Here is a 9,551-nt window from a genome sequence, read left to right on the forward strand (position 1 = left end):
TATTATTAAATTTATTAAATTTATTATTAAATTCTAATATAAGAAATGCCCCAAATATAATTATATATCTTGAAATAGTCATCTTATTTTCTTTATGAAAATCCAAGTTAAAATACTGGTAAAGTCAAATAATATGTAAAATCCAAGTATATACCCAATTCCCTCTGAATATGAATTAGCATTTTGTCTGAAATAATAAGTATAAGGAAGAGAGAAATGAATAACTGACAGATATCTAGAATAATATTTTATTATAGATAACTCAAAACAGATAAAATGTCAGTATGGTCATTAATTAAAATTCTATCATATCAAAGAACAAAATAGATACAACATTATTTCTCTTTTAACATGGCTCTCTAATTTTAATTTTCACAAAAATTTATGGTATGATGACTACTATAAATTTAATATACTCCATGTCTATCACAAAATGAAAATAAAACAATGTGAAATACTTATGAGGATGAATAATTTTATCATTTTCATATGTCCAAATCTGAGAAACCTGAGATGGTACCAGTCAATGACGTTTGGGAAACATGTGGGCTCTGGAATTTTGGACTGTTTTCATCTCCACCACTTACCATTATGTTTTATCATCATGAAAATATGGCGTGATCTATGTGTTTTCACATTTCTCCTTCAATGAGAAATTTTAAAAATTTATTGCTGGTCCTTGATTTCCTAGCCCTGTATGTGACATTCTTCTGCCTTATAGGTGCACTCATTTACTCTAAACTAAAATTACCCAGCTTTCAGTTTGACTTTTTCTCAGTTACTCATGCAGTTGGAAATCTAGGACCAAAGAAAGAACAACTTTCACTTTCTTAATGTGTCCAGATTCCAAATGACAGTTTTTCTTTCCAGACAGTTATCAAAAATGAGGGCCCTAATCCCCTGAGGAAAAGGCCAGAATGTAAAATGCTAAAATTGAATCAGCCAACTCTAAAAATACTTGGTGCCAGTGTTTGGAAGAAGGAAGAAAGCAGTAATGTAAAGGCCTTTACCACTGCCACTCCTCTGGATGGTTTGGAAGTCCCATAATACCTGTGACCAAACACACAACATTTAACACCCCTTAGTAGGCAAATGTACCCATCCTGGACAACACCTGTCTCCCTCAGCATGGCCTGAGCATGGCAGTGCAGTTTGATGAAAAGATGAGAGCCTCCAGAGTGCTAGGCTAGATATCTAGGGCTGAGTAACACAGGTCTAAAGACCTTGTTTCAAAATTCCTGGTGGATGCAAATCAGGGCCTGTCAGTTATTTCTAATGTGAGCTTTGTGGACAGAAGAAAAGTATTGCTTCTTGGTTTCACGCATGGAGTTAGGAAGGCTGGCTCTTAACCATCTTTAACTTGTTGAGCTCCTGTCTTGCTACCATTTCTCTGCACAGTATGCTATGTGCATTGTGCAAACATTGGCACTAATATAGATACAACACTGCCTTTCCACACTGCTAGGGTTTATTGAATACCAATACATTAAAAGGTCACATCACTTTCACTTGTGCCAGTTCCCTGAATATGTGAGAGTTATGGGTTTCCTGGTAGTTACAATCTAGGTAAATACAAGTTCTCTATTCCAATTTTAATTTTCAATGTCTATAACAATCATGTCACATATCATATTTTGCACAATGATATGTAAGTAGGTTAAGGAAAGCTGCAGGGCTACAGGATGCTGAGCCAACATTATATGTAGAAACATCTGAGAGCAGAGAGAGTCACTGTAGATGGTCAGATTGTATTTTAGACAACCAGTTGTGAAGCGTAGTCAAAATAGAGGGTCCAGCAGTATCAGTTTCAGAGCATCAGCTTAAAATGTCAGCCTGGAGTGAGCCATGTGCACTCACGACATGTAGAAGAAACCATGCTGTCATGCAATCCGAAGAGACAGAAATTTAGAGGTTTGTCACTGTGATGATTTTCCTGGGCAAGTTCATAATAACCAAGTGACAGGGTCAGAGTGATGATGAGTGGTTAGTCTCAGTGGAATCCTTTTTTTATGGATCTCAAGTGCACTGTGGCATCTACTGAGGTTCATAAGCTCCCATGTCTGAAGTTTCTGATATGGTTTGGAATGTTTACATGCCAATGTGCTCCTGGATTTATTTTGATAAGGTGAGATGTAAGTGAGTTACAGGTTGTGCTTTATGGTTGTACTAGGCAGGTGGTGGTTGTTTACTTGTATAAAGAAAGTGTAGAGTCATTCTGCCTTTTCACTTGTAGTCAAAATGTAGTGACTTGTGGAAAATTATTGCTTTATAAAATGCATTAATTCAAGTTAAGTTGTAGTCTAAAAACTGCTGTACATATTAGAGTAACTCAGAGTGGGGCATACCTGTCCTTCACATGCTAATAGTTGTTATCCTACTCAAGTTCCAATAGCAGACACCTGTAACATGATGCTAGGGAGAGGCTGAGAAAGACAAGGTGTCAGGATGTCACTTACACTGCTAAAGCCTGTCCTGCCTTGAGTCAGCCAACATTTCTCCACCAAATTAAAAACAATTTTGTAACATTAATCAATAATCATTTACTGTGGAATGGCAGAATAAACTGAAATGTGGGAATTGTCTGAAATATTACATGGTCCTCTTCCAAACAACTTCAATAATTTCTTTCTTCTTTTAAATTAACATATAATTAATACACCATCGTATTCACCATATTAAAACATACAATTCAGAGCCAGGCAACAAGCTTCATTCCTATAATCCCAGCCACAATATACTTTCATTGGAGAATGGCAGAATAAACTGCAATGTTCCTGAGAAAGGAGGACTACAAGCAAAACCCTAGATTCATTTCCCAGTAACAAAAAAGTATTTTTAAATTAAATCAAATTAAAATTAAAGAATTCATTTTATTTTATACTTGCATGATCATAAAATGTCACAAAAATTATTACTACCAAATTTTAGAATATTTTTATTACTCTTCTTAAAAACTCATAGATTTAGTGGTCACTTTTCAATTCCTCATATGATCCATTCCCTGAAAACTATGAATCTACACTTTTTTTCTGTAGTCTGGCCTCTTCTGGAATCATATGTGATTATGGACCTTTGCACCTAGTGTGTTTTCAAGTTTCATTCATATTGGAAAATTTAGCAATATTTCATTTTTTATTGGAATAAATATATATAATATTAAATATATTTTAAATAATATTTTGGGCATAACTAGGAATTGAATTCAGTGTCAGAATGACTGAGTTACATCCCCACTCATTTTAAGTTAATATTTTTGTTTTGAGATAGGTTCTCACAAATTCTACTTTCTTAGATACACAGCTCAGACTACAGGCATATATCTCTATGCCCAGCATTACCCTATTAACCATTTTTCCCTTTATACTATTTTTAAGTATTATTAAGGACATTACACATGTTCACATCATTGTGGAACCATCCTCACAGTTATCCATTTCTGGAAAATTTTTATCACCTCAAACTAAACACTGTAACCTATAACTACTATCTTTAAATGTTCTCTACACCTAGTTTCTTGTAACAACCATGCTATTTTCTCTATATGTAGACTTGCTTATTCCAGGAATTTATTTCATTGGAAGAGATAGTATTTGCTCTCTCATGACTGACATCATTTACTTAGCATCTTTTAAAAACCAAATATGTTTTATCATGTATCAGAACTTGATTCCTATTAAGGTAAAAAAGTACTCTATTGTACAGCTAGACCATAAAATTACATCTTGCCACCAGCTTAACTGAGAGGATAGAAATAACTGTGGTATAAGCAACCAGGAGTTTTGTCCTCAGGGGACCAGCAGTGGTGTGTGTAAGTCTACACAAATGTGCCATGATGCCAAGGACAGGAAGATGAGGATACCACACAGGGAAAATGGGCATAAAGTTGGAAATTTATGTTCTCAAGGTTAAGAATCCAGTCTGTGAGTCAGTAGAGAAGAGCTAATTCTTTAGGGAATTATGCTAAGTATTTTTACTCTACACACTAGAATTCTTTCTCCCACTGAAGAGTGCTGTTTGCCTCTACCTATATGTATAATTTAGTTGTTAATGTCACTTTCATCTACCAAATTGACAAAGAGAAAAATGACATTCATAATTGGTTAAGACAAAGTGAAATGGACTCTCCCATAGGAATGCCATTGGCATTGTTAATCAGGATCAAAAATGTAGACACTTCAACTAGAATATCAGTTACAGGAATTTTTTTTTTACAAAAATGTGCTAGTGTACAAAGGATTTATGCAAAAGACTCAACAAAGAAGCAGTGTTTGGTGGCAATTCTGTCTCCTTCAATGCTTTCATTTTACCGGGCAGCCATACAAAATTATACTCACTCTGGGCTTGCCATACAGACCCACACCACATCACAGGAGCCCTGGCACACAAGCATTTACATAAAACTCATCACAAGTTTTCAGTAATTATCATCATTTTGACTTTTATTTTCAGTGGTCAACTCCAATTGTCAAAGTGATATTTCACAATAAATACAAGATATGGAATCATGAAGTTTATAAAGACTGGAACACCTCTGGTAAAATAAGAAAATACAAAGAAAATAATTCTGCCACACAAGAACCCTTCCTTTACAGCCTCAAGCTTTCACAACTATACATCTTAAGTTACATTCTGTAAAAAAAAAAAAAAAAAAGGTTTCCATTTAAATATCATTATGCAAAAATGCTTTGTCTACATTTTTCTGTCAGGTGTTTAAGACCAACTGCTCTTTTCTTCTCTATTGTGACTGCTGAGATTTCTCAGAGATCATTTTTGGGGACATAGGATAAACCTCTTGGCTTGATTAGATTTTCTCTACCAGTGGTGCCAACAGCCAGTATGGATCAGGTCAGTCTTGATGACCAATATGGTTATGAGACCATCCTGGGAAATGTAGCCACATCTTTTTTGAAGACAAACAGAAGATGGGTGAGATGCTAGTTAGGATAGCACTTGAGTGTAAAAAGTATTCTGAGAGGATAAGATTAGAAAATTTAAAAAAATACATCAATGTAGAAAACATAATGAGACTTTCTCATTTTATTAAAGTGGATTATAGATATAGCTCAATGGTAGAGTAAGCACCACCGTACCCAACATTCATTAACCTACTAACTAAATAAATAAATAGACTAAAATTTAGAATGGGGGGGACTTATATTCATGTTAATTATTTAAGGACCATGAGAGGAAAAGTAAATGTATTTTTAATATTTGTAACACCAAGATAGTCATATATATTTGAACTTCTACCTCACACTATAGACAAAATTAACATTAACTAAAAATGATAAAATTTGCAAATGTAAAGCTGAATTTATAATTTATTTTGCAGAAAATCTAGATGCAAATCTCATGATGTTAGAAAGGACAGCTGTAGAAATGACACTTCTAACACATGCAAGGGAAGAGAAGTTGAACTTTATTAAATATTAACATGTGAAAGGTAGGAAATGAGTTTAGATTGTATGCCTAAAAAAGCCTAGTATCAGATATATATTTGTAGAAATAAACATTTAAATCTCCATAATGAAAAGAAAAACAATAAAAAACAAAACAAAAGCTCAATTTTATAAAGTAAGATTTAAATGTAAACATTTCTCCAAAGAAAACAAATAGCAAATAAGCCAATGGAAATATGCACATTTTACAATAAAACATCATGTCGTTGCACAAACAGATTAACCTACATAAAATTATACAAAGTGAAATACGCTACACCAGGAGTAACAATGAAGTTTCTTATGGGTAAATAAAACAAAATGTTCATCATTTAAGTAAATAGTGTACCTAAGTGTAGGGAGTGGAGAAGAGATTTTCAGAGGTAATAATAAAAATAGAAAAAGCAAGTTTTATGAAACTGTTACATGAGAAAGACTATAGCTATTTATGATGTTCTATGTATTCCAAGATAACAAGAGAAAAATATTCTTAACTTGTTTACCATACAGATGAGAATATTTAAGTTGAAGCACATGAAAATTACCAATTTGATTACATAATATATAAATACATTGACACTTCATCCTGTGCCTACATATCATATTTTTTGGTAAATTTTAAATAATACTTAAAATTAAAACACTCTCCAAAAATTTTCAAAATACACTATGTACATGCTTTACTAAAATGTCAGTCCACTAATTAAATTTTTTAAATAAATAAATATCCTGCAAGAATATTTGAGTTTATCAAAGTAAAAATGCTGAAGTCAAATAAAATAAAACAACAACAACAACAATAACACTGGCAATAAAGAAGAGTTGTGTTGCTTTTGCAGCTGAAATTTGAAGATTTAATAAGAAATGGAGATAGTTAAAATAGTAAACTTTCTCTTAAATTCATACTTACTTGTGCACAACTACAACAGAGTTTCTCAATCTAAAGGTTCTTTTGGGGTGTTTCATTCCCCACATGGAGCAATTAACTCATTCTATACAATAAATTTTCTCTCATATAAGAATCATGTATTACATACCCAACATTGTTTTGTGTGTTTTTTTTTATTCCATAAAAATTACAAGTCCTCTTGACTAATGAAGCCTATGCAAGTTTCACCTAAACATGTTGGCTAAATAAGTTGACTAAGTTATTTATAAGATGTTAAATAAATTATAGGAATAAATTTTAAATTACAAGAATTTCCAATAGATAAGTAAGAAACTGTACTTATAAAACTTATCTTATTCTCACTTTAAACCATTTTCAAACTACTTTTTTATTCTTCCTATTTCCATATTCTCTCTCATCCATTCACTCCCCTCTACCTCATCTAAAGTAATCATATTCTTCTCTAGTTCCTCGCCATGTTATTAGGATTTAGCATTTACATATTATAGAAAATATTTGGCCTTTGATTTGGGGGGTTTTGCTTGCTTTACTGAAGATAATATTCTCCAAGTCCACCCATATATCAGCAAATTTCTTGATTTCATTCTTCTTTTAAGCTAAGTAATACTCCATTGAATATATACTCCACATTTTCTTTATCCATTCATCTATTTAAGGACACCTAGGTTGGTTCCATAGTTTTGCTACAATAAATTGAGTTATATAAACATTGACATGGCTGCATCACCATAGCATGCTGATTTTACATACTATTGCTTTTTTAAAAAAAAGTGGAATGGCTGGGTGAAATGATGATTTCATTCAGAGTATTCTGAAGCATCTACATACTGCTATCCAAAGTTATTGGACCAATTTGCAGTTCCACCAACAATGCATGCAGGTACATTTTCACCCACATCCTTGTCAATATTTATGGTTGCCTGTATTCTTCATTATTGCCATTCTGAATAAAGTGAGATAAAATTTTAGGGCACTTTTTATCTGCATTACTCTAATTGCTAAAGATGTTGAACCTTTCCATTGTATTTATTTTTCTGTGAAATCAAACTAATTACTGAGTACCTTTTACTGTCATTAAAATCATTTTTAAATTCCCTGAACAGGTCATAAAAGCAATGTATTATAAACATCAAATAAGGAATTTTATATGTTCCATGATTAAACAGGAAGTAGAGACTACACAATTTTAAATCGAAAACCTTGTATTTTGATGAAATTAGTTCAGTGTACCTCAAAGAGGCTTTTTAAGATATTTGAAAGAAAAGAGGTGCAGGACAAATCACACACAAACCTGGGATAAGAAGCAGGTTTATTGTAAACAGCTGCAAATCTTCTATGCAAAAAAAAGAGGGATAGCAGCAGCAAGGAGGGAGAGAAACCTCAACTCCCCCTTGAGTGTTACATTTTATAGGTTAGAATCATGGTCATGCACTAATGGTAGCTTTGATCTTTATTGATATAGTAAGTATCTTTCCTGAAATAGTAAGCAAATTTGTTACTTGGGGAATAAAGGCAGTTTTTTCTCTCTCAGAGGAAGAACAGGAAAACTGGCATGTCTGTTTTATCTTCTCAAGGAGAGAATAGGGAAACCAATATGTCTCCATCTCAGGGACTGGTAAAATTTCTCCTATCAATGAGAGAACAAGGAGAGACCAGCACATCTGAAGACTGGAAGGTTTTATCTTGGGCTACATTCTATTTATTTGGAATAAAAACAGTATTCATGAAGTAGGGGTGTCGAAAAGAAATATGGCTGCAATTATGCTAACAATATTTGAGGTTTATGGTATACAGGTAATTCATAAAAATAATTTTAAAATTCTATTAGCTAAATGAGCCCCTTTTTTTCTAAAGAGAGGCATAAGCAAACACATCCATTTTCACACAAAAACACACATATACATGAATAATTAAAACTCCCATGGTATTTAGCCCTAAAATATACAATTGATTGAAAAATTTGCATATTCAAATCAATTTCAATCAAAACCAGTTTCTCAGATGAAGAAGTATCAACAAAATAGCCAAAATTACAGAATAAAAATTTGTAATAGTAATTGAAGTTTTAAAAATCTGGCATTAATGTTTTCTTCCTATATGTTCCCTATACCCAGATTCAATTGCCAGTAGGTACAAAAAAGAAATAATTTAACTACAATTTATGAAATTAATGGTCACAATGTAACTGGAAGTGTAATTACACTACTTTAAAAAATTCAGAGCAATATCCCACTATTTACAAAATAGTATCTTTTTTATCTGTAATCTACAAAATTTAGAAAAACTTAATTCAATACATGATGATGTTAAAAACATTGAGAAATATTCACTGTTATATACTATCAACTACAGAAAAAAATAATAGCCGAAGATATGACTCAGTGGCAGAGCATTTGCCTAGTATGGAGTAGCCCTGGTTTTAATCTCCTCCACCACCACAACAAAAATTCAGATTAAAAATTTTCTGGTGCTGGTGATGTGCCTCAAGCAGTGGCACACTTGCCTGGCATGTGCAGGGTGCTGGATTTGATCCTCAGCACCACATAAAAATGAAATAAAAAATGTTATGTCCCCCAAAAACTTAAAAAAATATATTAAAAAATTCTCTATCTTTAAAAAAATTTTTCATTAATGACACCTATACTATTGATAATATTACCTAGAGAAAAACGACATTTTTATCTAGTTTTCAAGACTTGAGTGTGTTTTTTAATTTGTTTTTTAATTTGATATTTGTTACACTCAAATATCTTTTCAAGACTGAGCTATCTGCACTATTTTTATATGTATTTCTTTATTTCTTTCACATCAATTAAGCAACCATTAAGAAGTCTCTATAAATTCAGAAATTTTCTCAGATAATTCTCATATTTAAGAAATAAATGGACCATAAAGATGTCACTCTAGTTCTCATATGTGAACGTTTTTCTCAATACAACATATTTTACTGCAATTTAAGTTATGCATGTTACAGGATTCTCTACAGATAGCATATGATTTAATATTGGATAGAGCATGATTTTTTAAATTTGAATAAAGTTCTGATATAGTCTTGGCAAGTATAGAGCTTCTTTTTAATTCTAAATACTTGGAGACTTGCAAGGTATAAACTTTCATTAAAAAATTTATCACGGGGCTGGGGATGTAGCTTGGCCGTGATGTCTGGCATGCTTGCGGCCCAGGTTCGATTCTCAGCACCACAT

This window comes from Callospermophilus lateralis, chromosome 13 (assembly GCF_048772815.1).
Source record: "Callospermophilus lateralis isolate mCalLat2 chromosome 13, mCalLat2.hap1, whole genome shotgun sequence".
Classification (NCBI taxonomy): domain Eukaryota; kingdom Metazoa; phylum Chordata; class Mammalia; order Rodentia; family Sciuridae; genus Callospermophilus; species Callospermophilus lateralis.